General features: G+C 38.7%; 1 protein-coding gene across 20 annotated transcripts in view; it reads right to left on the bottom strand.

The window, feature by feature from the left end:
• Positions 1-12279, bottom strand: part of ADGRL2 (adhesion G protein-coupled receptor L2) — a 709985-nt gene that overhangs the window by 90246 nt on the left and 607460 nt on the right. The window lies entirely within an intron of this gene.

Below are 12279 nucleotides of genomic sequence, written 5' to 3'. Positions count from 1 at the left end.
TCCTGCACCTTTTAAGTAACTTTCTATTCATGTCTTTAAAAGTATAAATGTCAGACTGGTGACTAATAACTAAATGAAAGGCTTTTGATATGATCTGCTGATTTCCCCACCCCTTTCCCCCCATGTGGTTTAAAGCATGCTACAGAAGTGGTGTCCCCCTGGAAGGGTCTTTAATCAACTCAGTATCAGTGGTGTCATTTTCTATTAAAATGCATCTCTGAAGTTTGGGCAACAAGTAATACACTGTGTGTGTGTGTGTGTGTTTCCTTGAGAGAACATGGATGCCACAAAAGAACTGTTATTCCTCAGCCACTGTGGTATCTGGATATAATTAGCATCTATAAAGTTTGTAAAGCTTTCAGGTATAACACCTCCACTGAAAACGCATCTCTTGACTCCTTAAAGGGGAAAAAAGGAGTGTCGGTTGCTTTGCATGATTTAGTAGGCCTTGCATGATCAAACAGAAAAACTGTGTTTAAAAATAAATAAATCAAATATTTGGCAATAGCTGTTTTGTTGTTCCCCTCTCCCGAGGCAAACAAGTCCAGAAATGTAAGAATTCTGCTGACCCATCTCTATCGGCTCACAGCTAATTTTACTTGAATTGAAAATATTTACAATCTAATCCTTTTATCAAATTTCCTGCCACTGCAAGAGTCATGAATTTGCACAATTAAAAGCTCTGTGTTCACAAGACAACGCTGCATTACTAGATGTAATGCTGCATTACATTGGATGCAAATTCTCTTTTGTTGGAGTAAGTGCTAGGTTGACAGCAGGAAGTGACTGATAAGAGAACACGGCATTGCTGATGGCATTTGTGATAACTGAAAGCTGATTCATAGGTATTTAGTTTTACGGTATGTTATCCAAAGTGCTATTTTAAAAACAGTGAGGAACCTTTGCACTATATATATGAATACTAGGTATATATAGTAATTGACAATATCTATTATAATGGCAGTAGAATAATGGACTCTGAGTAAATAAGACACCATCTACAGATCTTGAAACAGATCTTGGTTCACCAAATTTATCTCCTGAAAGATACAGCACATATGCCATGTGTATATACCATATACCAGTGATGGAGAACCTATGGCACGCGTGCCAGAGATGACACTCAGAGCCCTCTCTGTGGGCACAAGTGCCATAGCCCCAGCACAGAGTTTGCCAGTTTGTTACTAGAAAGCCAGAGGGACACGGCACTTTGCAACAAATAAGTGGGGTTTGGGTTGCAGTTTGGGCACTCGGCCTCTAAAAGGTTCACCATCACTGCCATATACGCTCAACTATAAAGTACATGTATCAATAGAAGGCCAGTTTGGGGTTCAAAATTATGGATTTTGATATGACCTGTCAAGGGTAAAACTAGGGGCATGTAATAAAGAATCCAAAGAATGAAGCAAAATAAAACAATGGCAACCCCCCCCCCAAACAAAATTCCAGCAGTCATAACTGTGTGTGCTCACTGTCAAGGCTGGATGGATGAGGGGTGTGTGTATGTGTGTGCTTCCAGAACAGGTTACACTCTTCCCTTTCACCAGGAGATTCTTTCTTTTTATATATAGGGTTAAAGTACAGTATTTACTTTGACCTGTTGATAAGTCCACTCAGGTTTTTGGGGTCCATTTTTTGACTTTTTTTTTAAAAGATTTATATATGCATATATATGGTAAGTGGAATTATTATTAAAGAAGACTTAAAATGAACCCAATCTGGCACATTACCAATCCAGTACTACACATATCTTACATAGGTCCTAGGTTGAGGGAAAGCAGTATGATTTATATCCAAACAATAGTTTTACAAGGCTTCTAAAAGGCCTTGTTCATTTTAGATTTTTCAACATCTTTATCCCCATTTACTTAAGAGTCACAGAAAAATAGCAATACTGAGGAGTAATATGAAAAAGGTAAGACTTCCACAAACTGCCAATAATAAAGTAAACCTGATGATGCTACACTAGATGAAATATGAGTTAGAATTACTTTATTTATTTATTAGATTTATATCTCACCTTTCTCTCAAACTGGGATTCTGAAGTAAAGGCAAAAAGGAGCTAGATAACAAAATTAAATTGTAATAGAACAGGGCTATTTGTGAAACCACATGAAGTATTTAATGTTTAGAGTTTTTAAGATGATAATTGTATGGAATGTATGTGTATGTGCCTTCAACTTGCCTATCGACTTAAGGCGACCCCATGAATTTAATAGGGTTTCCTTACAAAAGGAATACTCAGAGGTGGTCTTGCCCAGTTCCTTCCCCTGAAGTACAGCCTACAACACCTGGTATTTACTGGCAGTTTCCAATTCAAGTACTAATTCAGTGCTGACCCTGCTTAGCATCTGAGACCAAATAGGATCTGGTGCCTTTAAGTAACTATACCAGGCATTTAAGGGGGAAAGTACAGGTCACACATACCCAGATCATCATTACGAGGATGTCTCTAAGAAGTGTTTAATTTGGTGGGTTCTACTCTTGACTGCGCTATGTTGAGAGAAACCTTGAAATATCACAGATTTTATCTGTGGAGATAGGCTTGCCATATCCTGCCTGGGGGCGGGACTTTCCCGGTTTGGGGCGGGGCCACAAGGTCCCGCCCCGGTTTGGCCCCTCCCCCGGGACCTCCCCCCCAGCAAGGCCCTGGAGGCAGCTCCAGCCCTCCCTCCCCATGGCTGTGTGCCACCCTCCCCGCCTCCCTGCCTGGCTTAGCCTAGAGAGCAGGTCTTCAAGACATCTGCCACTCAGAGCTATTGCCAGCCCACTTGGTATATATACCCTGCAAAAGGCATTACTTTCAGGTTACAGTGAGCAAAGAAAAAAAGGCCACAAATCGTTCCTGTTTCCCTGGGAGTCTAAATGCCTCCTCATCTTTTAAATGTATAGCACTCAGTATTGTTGTAATTCTTTATCACAGGGTCGTTTTTGAGGCCCTATACACCTTTCCTTGTAATATGCAAATTTCTCCCAAAGCTGACCAATGGGAAAGAAGCAATCAGCCCCCCTCCCCTTGGGTTGGTTTTCAAGGGCTTGGAAGGAAGAGATTTTGCCTTGCAAGTTGCTGGTAAATAATAGAAGGCTTTGGGGTTGCAAAAGGCTGCAGAAATAGTTTGAACCCCCCCCCCCTTAAACATCCATGGCTCAGTGCTATGGGATTCTGGGAATTGTAGTTTCTTGTGGCACCAGAGCTCTTTTGACAAAAGGAGACTGAATGGAGGCGTTGCCTGGCTGGGGGCAGAGCCTCTTGCCAGCAGTGAGAAGGCTGCGATGATGAGGAAAAGCAGGGGCTCCTCTGGTGGTCCTGGCCACTTGCCTTGGCTCCCTCCCTCCTCCTCCTCCTCCTCCTCCTCTTCCTCTCAGAGCTCATTCACACTCCCTGGCTTTTCTCTCCCCCCCCCCCCCTCTGCACTTTGAGACCCCTTTAACTGCCAAAGCTCAATGCTCTGGAATTCTGGGGTCTGTGAGGCATTTGGCCTTCTCTGTCAGAGAGCTCTGGTGCCACAATAAACTACAATTCCCAGGATTCCATAGCACTGAGCCCTGGCAGTCCAAGCAGTGTGTTTTGGACACAGAGATCCTCCAAATGAATCCAGTCCCTAGCTTTTATATCTCTCACACACACTGCAGGAATAATAACCCACTTTGAGACTGCTTTAACTCAGTGCTAGGGAATCCTGGGAATGCTAGTGTTTGGGAGACATTGAGACTTCTCTGTCAGTGATGGCTCTGAGGCCACAATAGACTACAATTCCCAGGATTCCCCAGCACTGAGCAGTCTCAAACTGGACCATTTCCTCAGTGTGGATGCACCTGGGGAGGAATTCTGGGAAGTGCAGTTCAACTACGTTTGGAGGGTTATGGGACTCCCTGTCAGAGATAGCTCTGGGGCCACAATGTACTACAATTCCCAGCATTCCCCAGCACTAACCCAGGACAGTTAAGTCACTCTCAAACTGGATTATTTCCTCAGTGTGGATGCAGCTTTGGTGAGGCACTCTGGGCATTTCAGTCCAGCTATGTTTTATTTCTGCAGTGTATTTTGGACCAGAGACAAGGTGACCAGGCATCCTCCTCCTTTTCCAGGACATGTCCTCTTCTGTCAAATTTCAAAATGTCCTCCATTTGGATCATGGCTAAGAAGCAGGAATTTATAATTACATGGGTGATTTTAGCTTTTATTTTTGGCCATGTCCTACATTTTTTTGCTTGGGTGCCCTACATTTTGGGGTGAGGGCATTGGTCACCTTGGTCAGAGAGCTTTCCAGGGGTTAACTGCCATTCTGCTGTGGTGCTGGAACAAACCACCATTCCCAGAATTCCATAGCATTCAGCCAAGACAGTTAATGTGGTCTCAAACCAGATTATTTCTCCAGTGTAGATGCAGCCCAAGCCTTTTGCCTCTCTTATGCCTGAGATTTCAAAGCCCAGCCCTGGCACCACAACACACTACAAATCCCAGGATTCCATAGGATGGAGTGATGAGAGTGAAAGCAGTGTGGCAGCAGCCTAAGTGTGCTTAATGCAGTTCTTAACATGGTGCACCTCTTGCCTACAGAGTCTCACAAGACTTTTTTGTTTAACAACTTGTACCCATTAACTCCATTTCATGTCTCCTTTATTTAGTGGGGAGGAATACAGACAAAACAAGCCAAAATGAAGAAAAACCAAAGTCCCTTGACCAAAGGGTTTGGTTGTGGAATAAGCCTCTGAAATATGCAAGAGGCAATGTTAAAATAAAGCCAGCTTCAATGCTCAAATGTGCTGTTTGGAATGGGGAGAGGGGGGTGGCCAGAAAGGGAAGTACATTTCCGTGATCTGTCTACAAATAATGTCAAAATGTCCTCCATTTTGATCATGCCTAAGAAACATGCATTTATATTAACATTTCTAAAAAAAGCCTCAATTTTTGAGTGTCCTCCATTTTTATAAAATGTGTCCTACATTTGAAAACGTTGTCCTGCATTTGTCCTACATTTGTCCCGGTTTGGAGGTCCTCACTTATGGCAACCCTATGTGGAGATAAGGTTTTATCTGTTGGGGGGGGGGGGGGGTGGATCCTATGGACCTTGTTGTATTCTTTAAAGCCATTTCTAACTTATGTTGACCCTAAGGCCATAAAATGGTTTTCTTGACATAATTTATTAAGATGGGATTTCCCCCATGCCTTTCTCTAAGGTTGAAGGAGTGTGACTTGCCCAAAGTCACCTAGTAGGTTTCCATAACTGAGTGGGGATTTAAACCCTGGTTTCTTAGGATCTTAGTCCAACCCTCAAACCATTGCATCATGCTGTCTCTCGCATGGGTCCTATAATAATCTTATATGGAAAAGGAGACAATTTTAATGAGTCTAAGAAAACACATTAAAACAATAATTTTAAAAGCAGACAATTACCCTGTATAAATCTGTGGAGCACAATTCTATTCAGTAGTTTGGTAGCATTATTACAAAATCAAGCAATTTTGACTATGATGACTGATACTTATCTTTAAAAAAAAACCTCAAGTGATTTTTCTGTAGCAGGGTAAAATTATTACACCGAGTGAAGTATTCAGTCTAAGTTACACCCATTGACTACATTAACTTAATAACAGTAGCTTGGTTTATAGACTCAGTTCATCATGACCTATAAAATGCTAGGCAGAGATGCTTTAAATATCTGCTAACACCATGTGGAGGCCTGGGAGTATAAGACAGTGTGCTGTGAAGCAGCAAAAACAGTATTCTGCTGAGAAAGAAGCACACACTCTTATGTCACTGATATAAACAGGGCAAGTGTGTTGAATAATGTATAACATGGCAAATCTTTATAAATGATTGCAAATCTGACTGGATCTGTTCTACTTCCTGTTTCCATTTTCTTCAAACAGAATTATACAGATATAAATAATTGTAGTGAATTTTGGAGCCCAAAAGAGTAAAGGATCCTCCAGTTTTTGCCTATAAAGATAAGCTTTATATTTTAACAGTTGTATATTTAGCTGTATGGTTATAACTGCATCATCTTTATATTTATTAGCTTTAAATTGCTATCTGTCTTGTATTAGATTGGAATGATTTGTGAATAATGATGATCAATGCATTAGGCAATTAGCTGCACTGTTATTAATGGAGCACTGGTTAACATCATGCTATTCCTCTTATCTGGACCCTTAAATTCTCATATTTCAGCTATTTCAGTAGTAAAGTGTCATTATAATTTTTGACTAAAAAAGGACTAACAGGGTGTACAAGTAAAAAAAAAGGATGAAATTCACTTTTAAAATGTATCACTTTCTCAAATTGTATAACAAAGGCTGTCATCCCAAAAGGTGAAGATAATACTTTTATTATAACCTTAACCATAATTATGGACAACACAGCCTTCACAATTTGAAAGACCAGTGATTATACAGTACAGTACAGTATAGAATTGTTTTCTGTTCAGTCTATCATTTTGCAATTATCAGAAACATTTAATTTGCCTATATTTTAAAACTATTTCTTGGTGCCAAATGCCTATCCCTCAAAAAAATATAAAATTGAAAGATATTACTATATTATTTTCATTTTAATCTACACTCCCATAACGGTTTTCACTTTGTCTTCTCAAAGTGTCAATTCTGTTTACTACATGATATTCAACAGATATCCTATAGAGCAATGAACCTGAACAGAAAGCTTTAATTGCTTTGCATAGGAAACCACATTACTATTAATTCCACAGCAACCGTATAATATATAAACTATTGCTTTGCAAACTCCAGAGCAATTAGACCTCTCGGCTATTTGGCTAACTCTGCTTCATGATACCCAGTGCAGTTAATTATATTTTTTTGATGTTAATAGTCTCTGTCAGTTTCAAGCATAAATCTTCTTTGATGAATATTTAAATTATATTTGAATAAAAATAATCTTGGTTACATTTCCTATTCAGCAGTCATCATAGCTTAATAAAGGTCTCTCCAGGAAAGAGCTGAGATAAATGGGTCACAAGTTCCATGTATAGGATCCCTAAATCCACTTCACATCTGATTTAAAGGTTAAAGCGGCCAATATAGAAATATAATTAGCTATGCTATGAGGGTAGTACTCCCATACAATTGTATTATTGCTTTTATAAATAATGAGATTACTGTAAGCTTTTTGTGTGTTTATTATGTATATTATATACATTGGATATAAAACAAAAAGTTAGGTCTTCCAGGGAAACAGAGAGGTAGATTTGTCAAGAAACAAGCAGAGGGGGAATAATGGTCTTCTCCAAATGTTATTCTGGCTGCATCTACACGGAAAAATTAATGCAGTTTGACACCATTCTAACCGCCATGGTTCAGTGCTATGGAAATACATTCTGTCAGGAACTGTGAGATTTGACAGCGAATCTGCAACCTAAAGCTCTTTTCTCCTCCTCCTCCTCCTCCTCCTCCTCCCTCCTCTTTAGACAAAATATTGATTAATGCAATCCTTAGATGTATGTCTGGCCACTTACTTTCCATCAAGATAAGATTCCTTTCATCAGCATGTATGTAGCCATTAGATGGCTCTGGCATGGGCAAAAACTCTATTACACCACAGCTAACCAGAATGCTGGACAGAAAATGTACAGGCAGTAATATACCTTCATGCCATCTGAGTCAAAGCAACTATGAGCATTAACAAAATGCTATATATGAAAACCTGTTAAAGTATATGCAACTTATTTGCCATTTTTTTTAAAAGGAAAAGAATCTATCACTCTAGATGTTGCCAAAAGGAACCTATTTATGCCATGGTTTACAAGCAGACTACAAGTTTATTTACTTTTCCTTCCTCAAAGTATTAAGTTAGCTTTTATTTGGGCTGCAGTAGTAAAAGGCTGCTGTGGTTTTTTAAAAATTCAATCAATCCATTGTATGAAATAGATTTAATCTAGAACTTTAATAGAACTGCAACAGAATTAATTAGAAGTGTGAATTACAAATTTCAGAGACAGCTGGGCATTGTGTTCAGTGCTGTTTTTCCCTTCTTCTGTTAAACAATCAAACAGTCCATGACAGAAGTTATATTTTGGGAAATAATCATAAATAATATCAATGATCTTCTATAGTAAAATCCCTTCCCACTGTCAAAAACATTTTTGCACACAATGGCCTGTTTTCAACATGCTTTAATCCTTTTGTCCCATTAGCAAACAGTAAAGGCAGTGATATACATTACAGTCACCCCTCCTGATTCGTGGGGGATCCGTTCTAGACACACACACATACGCACAAATCTGGAAAAATGCCAATTTTTTTATTTCAATGGTGCCGCTCACCTATATGCACTGCTGCACGTGCGCCTGTACCATTTTGTCCCTTTCCGCTTGCCGACCACCGACTCTAAGTTCGCAAATTTTGAGGGGCGGCTGTACTGTGCTATCTACTACAAATTGCACTGAGTTTATGGACAAGAGGCTTAAAATAATTACCCTATGGATAAAACTGCATTTCAGTTGAAGATGGTCAGGTACAGTAGATTATAAAGCAGTATACTTAGATTAGCTAAGGTATATCCTGCTGAGTCGTTGTTATGAGCAATAACACACTCATATGAAATGTTAGGAAAAGCATGATTAACAATAACAATAAAAGAAAAACATCATGGATGTGTAAAGAAAGAAAGTAAAACACTACTTAACTGAAAGTATTGTTAACATATTTTTCAGGGAACTAAGAGAGTCCAGTTTTGCACATCTCTCCTTTATGAAGAAAATGTATTCACAAAATTTAGCCTATTTCTTTTGTAAAAGTGATCCTAAATAGGAAGAACTCTGCAACAGCCATCCGACTACAAATTTGCCCTTTGAGACAAGTATGTAGAAAGAATGCCTATGTCTGTAAGTCCACTTTGATGTGAGCTGAAGCCAGCACCAAATAAAGGAATGCCTAAGAGAGAGTGTGTCTGGCTCTGATAATCATGTACAGTAGAGGTTTGTCAAGTATCTTTCAGACTCGGGCATTGAAAGCCAATGACATGCCAAAGGAAAATAAGGACCTGATATTTGAGATCAGTCATTTACAATGACAGCTTTGATGCACATTCATTCAGGGAATGCATTCGTCCAAATTGGTATCTGATATGTGACAATCAATACAATCACTTCTGGGGCAGAGAAAGAGCAGCAAGTATCCGAAGTACCGAGTGAAAGAGAAATAGAAAAATGCAGGTTGTAGATGAATATAAGACACCTTTCACATAGAACACCTTTTAGAAAATAGTAGGTGATTCAAGCTGCAGAAGGAACTGCTATTGCATTGATGTAAAAACCAGTAAAGCAGAAACATTTCCATATCTATGCTTTATATGGATGGCAAAGCTGGAGATAAGTAATTTTAAGGCAATGTTAAGAGCGTTTTAACAGTGTATTGTTGTACAATTTTACAAACCATTTTTGGTGTTGTCACAAGGCATATATAGTGAGATCCTACAAAATGATTCTCAGTAGAGTTCAGTTAATGCAATAATTTATCAGGGAATTTTGTCGAAGTGGTTTAGGTTTTTAGCCTATGTATGCTTGAGGTTTAAGGGGCAAAGCAATTCAGGATGAGATTATTCTGATGAGACGGGTGATTTCCCCATCCAACTGTCCAAGTCTGTGGGTTCTAGTGAAAGCCTTTCCTTTATTCATTATCATTAGAAAGAAGAGGGCTAGCCTTGTTTTCACTTGAAAGGAAACTCATCTGATATTCCCACACTCCCCCCTCCGTTTTTTTTTTTTTTTTTTTTTGAAGCCTGACAAGCAAGGGAATACTTGTAATGCTCACAGGATGGGATCTGATCAGAAAGGTAATTTATTTTTGTTTTGTTTTTTCATCCATGTGTCAGTCATGTTGACAAAAGGAATTAAAAACATTTGTCAGAAGATACCTGACTTCTCTCTGCTCCCTGCCCCTTCCTTTCCTGAAATAAATGAGCTTTTTAAAAAACAAATCGTACATTTAAGACAACAACAAAAGGGAGAGGAGATCCCAAATTAAGAGTCTTAAGAATTTTAAACAACCAGATCACGAATGTATAAATAGAAAGGTCAGGAGAGCAAATTAAAAAGTTTGTGTACTGAGCTCCAATTTTAGTCCAGCTACTGCACGTAGGATCAATGAGTGACCCAACAAAGGAAGAGGAGAGCACTTTATTTTGAGAATACGTACAGTATGGCATGCAGACCTTTACTAGCACAGCATGCTTAATGAATATGAATCAGCAACTAACTTCAAAGTATATCCTTTATTACTGTATTATTTATTTTTATGAATTTCCTTTTTAAAAAGTCTACTTGCTTTAACAGAGAAATATAGGTGCATTTCTCTGTCAGTGCATTTTGGGGGGGACTGGCCTTCGACTTTACAATTAATGTTAATAACAGTAACAACAAGAAGAATAATTAAAAATCTGTGTGTGGAGACTACACTTCCAGCCCATTTTGTGAGTTTTTTCTTGAAGAAAAAAAAATACCTGTAAATAATACAGGTAATACAAGTATTTGTAGGTAATCATAATTGTCATTAGATGTGCAAAAGGAACTTTTTCTTGGGAGTATACAATACAGTCTAGACATACAAAGGACAGTAAGAATCCTGGGCTTAGAGGCTGTGATTTATAGCATTAAAAAGCAAAGGGAAAAGGAAACACAGTTCAGCGAAAGAAATTTATGATAATGCTCAGCTTTCCTGTAAAAAATGTTACTTGAAGGTGTTTTGCTTTGGCTGGATTGTTCCCATTTAACCAAAATTGAAGCAAATTGATCAGAAAGCTTTAGTTTCACATAAGTGTATAAGGAGAAATAGTAACATTATAATGCCGGAAACACATGGGCCGAATGAAGCAGCTTACGGCTGCTTTGAGGGCATGGCATTTAGATGATGCACTCCCCCAAACTGACCAGAAGCCACTCTGACGCTGCAAAAAGGAGCCTGACACCATTGCAAACAAGAGTTGGTTTAAGCTAACTCGTGTCTGGTGTGGCTTGGACCCTGCGGTGGTGGCCCACTTTGGGAACAGGCTGTGCATACACCATGCAGTATGCCCAATTGAAGTCAGAGTGGCCTGATCCTGCTTCTTCCCAGCTGTCTGCCTTGTCCCTTAGTCTATTTACCACCCTGAAATGTCAGGCAAATAGTGAGCACAGAGAATTATATTACTATTGAACAGAAACTCATATCAATAAACATATGTGGTGTTTTTTTGGCTATTAAGCATTCAGAAATTTCTGAAAATATAGATAAAAGATAATACTGGTTACATGTTTTAGCATTACATGAACAGGATTCAGATTTGTGTACTTTGTTCCATGTCCTCATGCATAGCTTACAACTGGAAACTTTCGTTTCCACTTTCAGTTAGCAATGGTTTAATGTTACATTTGAAAAACATACCGAAGATATATTGAAACAAATGCAAAGAAAAATCCATCAGTGATACCTTTATTGGCCAACTGAAATGCACAATATACTTGTTGCAAGCTTCAGATGGCCAATAAAGGTATCACTAATGGATTTTTGTTTGCATTTGTTAAATGGCCAACACAGCTACCCCTACATATACTGAAACAAATCAACTTCCTAAACAACAATTTGAGGTTTGCTTGTTTGTCTAGGTTTAAACGTAATGCTAATTCAAGGATATACATCATGCTTACATGAGTCACACTGGCACTTCTGATCTCCCCATCTTAGGAATTCTACCAATAAAAAGAATATATATGTATATATATCACAAAGAGGGGGAAAAATTCCTGAAAGCTTCCAGGAATATTGGTTTTCCTTTTTAAAAAAGGGAACAGCCTCCCCATTCTTTGTTTTGCAGCCCTTCAAAAGTGTTTTTGGATGTGTACATTACCTGTTTTTGGTTTCATTTTAAAGGGTTGAAATTTTCAAGTCCCAGATAGTAAAGCTTATGCATCCTATACTAAACTATGGTTTACTAAAAATAGAAGCAAACACTACCAGTATTTTGACAACTATAATACAGTATCCATGTTAGCCAAAATGTTAAAAGTGCTTGTTAGTCATCTTTTAGCATACTCTCCAACATGTCATCCATGAAAACCATGACACATGTAACTAAGCAACATCAGAATGTGGTGAAGATGGCAAAAAATTATTAATGAGGAAGTACCGACATCCTAGGAAAAACTGTAGCAACTTGTTTTTGCCTGAGCTTCCTGAAAAGGGTAGTATTTCCTCCTGTCTTCTGAGGTACTTGAGTGCAGACTATTTTTGCACTTTGAACTCAAGTTTGCAGCAAATGAAGGAAAAGTGGACAATGGCAGAAAG

This window comes from Sceloporus occidentalis, unplaced genomic scaffold (genome assembly GCF_023333645.1).
Source record: "Sceloporus occidentalis isolate IW3139 unplaced genomic scaffold, rSceOcc1.0.p SCAF_3, whole genome shotgun sequence".
Lineage (NCBI taxonomy): Eukaryota > Metazoa > Chordata > Lepidosauria > Squamata > Phrynosomatidae > Sceloporus > Sceloporus occidentalis.
This window is presented reverse-complemented; position numbering and strand designations above follow the sequence as displayed.